The sequence below is a fragment of the Aquarana catesbeiana genome, linkage group LG04 (genome assembly GCF_042186555.1).
Source record: "Aquarana catesbeiana isolate 2022-GZ linkage group LG04, ASM4218655v1, whole genome shotgun sequence".
NCBI lineage: Eukaryota > Metazoa > Chordata > Amphibia > Anura > Ranidae > Aquarana > Aquarana catesbeiana.
Genome location: NC_133327.1, coordinates 200,384,914 through 200,389,399, shown reverse-complemented (window position 1 = coordinate 200,389,399; position 4,486 = coordinate 200,384,914). Strand labels below are relative to the sequence as shown.

At 45.0% G+C, this 4,486-nt stretch overlaps 1 pseudogene; it reads right to left on the bottom strand.

Annotated features, from left to right (window-relative positions):
- Positions 1-1,086: 1,086 nt before the first annotated feature.
- LOC141141673 (5S ribosomal RNA) lies at positions 1,087-1,205 on the bottom strand (annotated as a pseudogene).
- Positions 1,206-4,486: the final 3,281 nt, after the last annotated feature.

The following is a 4,486-nucleotide window of genomic DNA, read 5'->3' as shown; positions in this document are numbered from 1 at the left end:
CCTAACCGGAAATTAAGTCGTGTTACCCCCTGAATAAAGTTATGGACCAAGGAATGAGTTGAAATAATACCGATAAGGCCGAGACCTGTGCTTAGAAAGTACTCAAGACCAGCTTCATTTCTCACCCCATCTGCAGAAAAAACAAGGACTCTACCTTGACTTATTTCCTGGGGTGCATCTCCTGGTTTCACATCAGGAGACATATGTTTCCCAGACTTCATAATATATAACCATGGAGGCCAGCTCTGCATTAACCAAGGTAGAAAACGACTGAACCTGACAGCCCACGCTTCTTCAGAATATGGGTCTCAATAGCCAAACCATTAAATTTTGCATTTGTAAAGTAGGATGGAACTCCGGACCTTGCGAGAGAAGGTCTGGCCGTGAAAGTAGGGTCCATGGGTCCCCTACTGCCATCTCTACCATCTCTGCATACCAAGATTTCCTGGACCCCACTGGGGGTCACAAGAATCAACGACTTCCTTTCCCTGTGAAGAAGTTGTGGACACAGGCAGAATAGGAGGGAATGCACAAATCAGTAAGAACCGAATCCACGGGAATAGCAAGGTATCTGTTCCACATGCTAGCGGATCCTTTGTTCTTGACACAAAGTTGTTGATTTCTTTGTTGAACCTGGACGCAAACAGATCTATGTCTGGGATCCCCCATCCTTGACATATTGACATGAAAATATTGGGGTGAAGGAACCATTCTCCTGGGAAAAACTGCTGGCGACTCAAGTAGTCCACCGGACAATTTTCTATTCCTAAAATGCAGACTGCCGATAGACAAAGTACATTGTTTTCTGCCCAAGATAGGATAACATTCACCTTTCTTTGGGCCACACTAATTCTTGTGCCCCCTTGGTGATTAATATAGGTCATTGCTGTGGCATAGACGGATTGAATCCTGGCAGGACAATACCTTAAACTGAACATTCAGGCCCTCAGGACCAAGTGTTCTGCCTGAATTTCTAAAATGTTAATGGGCAAGACCATTTTACTAATTTCCAGGTAACAGAAGGAAGGATTTTGACCCTTTGCAGATTTTTGGATGTTAACTATAAACTGAGGCTCCGGCGCACCCAGCCCACAGTACCTGGTATTTCCAGGTGGTCTTTCACCCGGGTACTAACCAGGCCCGACCCTGCTTAGCCTCCAAGATCAGATGAGATCGGGTGCTATCAGGGTGATGTGGCCTTAGGCTTTGGAGTCAGACACATTGGGAATGTAGAGCTTGAACCCTTTGTTTCAAGCTGATAGGATACTGTTTTGCAGCAGTCTAGAATGAGACTGAGCATAAGAAACGGCCTCGAATGAAGCCACCATATTTCCCAACAACCTCATGCAAAGTTGAATAGGAGAAAATCATCTTGCTTCGACTACCTAAATCAGTTCCTTTATGGCGCAGATCTTTGCCTGGGGTACGAACACCCTTTTCTGGGTGTACCTATGATCAAACCCAAGTATTTTCTTCATGGTTTTAAAGAAGATTTCTCCTAGGTTGTGGTGACATTGGTCTAAGCAGGCTACCGACTGGTCTATCAAGAACAGATCGACTAGGTAAACCATAATTGTTATACCTTGGGCCCTCAATCTGGTTAGAAAAGGAGCCAAAATCATTGTACTCGAGGTGCAGCAGCTGGACCGGAAAGCAGAGCTACACACTGAAAATTAAGATTTTCCACTTTAAAAGTAAATATTAGTGAACGAGGCAATAGGCATATGGAGATATGCATCTTTGAGGTCGATTGACACCAAAAGTTCTCCTCCTTGTAGGATGGAGATAACAGATTGGATTGACTTCATGCAAAACAAGAGAGATTATATTCAGGAATTGAATTTTAGATCTTTTGAGATCCAGAATGTCCATTTGGATTTAACCAAACCCCAACCTCTGCTCTTACATGGGGGGCCACCATGAACACTTTTTGCCAAAAGATGGTCCAATGCTTGAGAGAAAGATTTATTTTTCTCTGGATCCTTAGGAACGTTTGATCTGAGAAAAATGAGGAGACAGAAACTCTTGGAATTCCAGTTTGTACGTTGGAGCTATTGAGGAAGTCCTCCATTCGTCTTGAAACTCCTTCTGCCAGATCCCTGAGAACTGCAGAAGAATTCCTTTTTGAGCAAGCGGGGGGCACCTCCTTATAAGGAGGCTACAGTATCTTGTAGGCTTCCTCTCCCAAGACCTCTTTTATCCCTGGGGTTAACCCTGAGGATTACCCTTTGAACCTGACGGCGGAAGCCGTCGTGACTGCCTGGAGGCTGATGCCCCTGGAAGAAGAAGGAGCTTTGAAATAAAAATACATTTACTCCTTCACTTAAATGGCAATAAGTGTATCTTTCATTTACTAGAAATTTTTTGGATATTTTATCCAAAATATCCCCAGATAGCTGTTTTACCGCAAAAAGGAAAACTAGCCAGGAGCTTCTTGCATGATGCTTAGCGAAGGGCGCAAGGCCCAAAGGATAGAATCTGTCATAGCAACTATTGCAAACATAAAGCTGCCTTCTGGACCTGCTGAGCAGGGTAACCTTGAACACCTGTTTAAACTGGTTTCTCAACGAATAACCAATTACTGTCAGCGCAGGCTGAGACACTCAACCTGCCAGAGAAAAAAAAGTGGGTTTTTTTTGTTTTTTTTTTAATAGGAATTCCAACCTTTTATCCATTGGATCCCTAAGTATTTGAGTATTGTCTGCCGGACAAGTCAAACTTACTCACAAACCATATAGTAGCGTTAATTGCTGGTATACCCTACTTATTTACTAATTTTCTCTACCATAGGATAAAGTGTGAAAACTTTTTAGAAAGTAAAATAATGCTTATCTGGGTGATCCTCCAGATACAAAAAACTTTTCCAACAAAGAATGGACAGGAAAAAGCATGCACAGCTTGAGGAGGCTTTAGAGAGCCCAAACACTCAGTTAAGGGTACATACATGTGGAGCGGATCAGCAAGAATTTGTATCATCAATCTTACAGATTGTGAAAGCTGACTCTCCCGCATTTGACACCCCAGAAGAGGAGTCATCAGCCTCACCACGGTTCCCCGAGGGAATTCGTCTTCTACTGCCCCTAGCTCCTGAGTCTGAGGGTCCTAGGAAAATGGAAGAGAACCTGTCGCATCTTGACCACACTGGCATGCAATTAAAGTCACTAAACTTTTTTTTTTTAAACCTACCATGGCTGAGGAAAAAAGAGTAAAATGAATAGGGGCTGCAGTGTTGAAAACAGTTGCAAACATTTAATGGCCCCGATGCTCACTCTGACCAGCCACCCCTTCTCAGGGGAGGATGCCATTTGTAGAGTAGGCTTTCCAGAGCTTGAGGGAGACCCTTTTGGCTCCTTTTTTGGAGGTGTTTCAACCCCTCCTTCTGAACGTAGCCCGATGCACAAAGCAGAGGTACTACTAGAAGAAATTGCACCCATTGCTTGAGCAATAGTCAGCCATTGCCTCAGCTATTAATGCTCAGCCTGATGCAATAGTAAATGTGTTAAAAAAGGAATGCCTGTGTCACCAAACCTCTTTCATGCCCTTCTTGCTCTTGTGTCCCTCCATAGCTTGCAGCAGTAACCATGGTGCTTTTAAAAAACACATTTTCCCGCGCTGGACGTTGGAGGATGCCAACGCTGCGCTAAGCCCCACCCCCTCTGTCACCTACACCCCCTTCTCTTTTTAAACAAAGATCTTTCCCACATGAGTGCTGGCCTCTGACCCTATGGGATCGTACAGTGAGGGGGAAAAATGGCGAGGAGGGAGCCTGGAAGCCGCCGAGTAGGGCGGCGTGCCGTTCGTTCCTTTTTTTTCTCCTGGCGCTTCTTCCTCGTGAAGAGGGGGAGAAAACAGCACAGGTGGGGGGCGTCTAGTGGGGAGGAAACCCCCCCCCAGACTTACCTGAGGTCTGCTGCTGGCTGGAGGAAAGGAAGCTGTTGTTCCGGACACAACGTGAGCTCTCTGAGGAAGCGTGAGAAGGTATGTGCTCAATACAGCCCCAGTGGTGACACATAGACATGACAACGTTCACTAAATTAAAGGAGACATTCATAAGAAAATTAAAAAATTTCTTAGAAAACTTCACTTACCTTTCCTGCTGCAGGGTTTTCTGTGGTAAATCCAACAGACCCAATCTTCACCCTTCACGGTGGGTTCTGTTAACAAACCTTCAGGAGCTGGGGATTCTTGGGGAAACCCACAATCCTGGATCTGTAATAGCACCACCGCCAGTAAAACTTTATGGCCCTAATACCAAAAGTACTGGATCCCGGGGTCCAGCTCTCTAAAAAGAGAAGCGTTTACAGGCAAAACCTTGTTTCGTTGGACACGAGGCTCAGGTACCATTCAATTCGGCCTAAAAGACACTTTGAATGGATCCGGCTGCATAGCTAGTCCCAGCAAAGATTGCTCCAGTGGAGCTCAGCACAGCACATCTTCATTCGTGACCAACACCTTAGACACTGGTGAAAAAACTGAGGTACTCTCA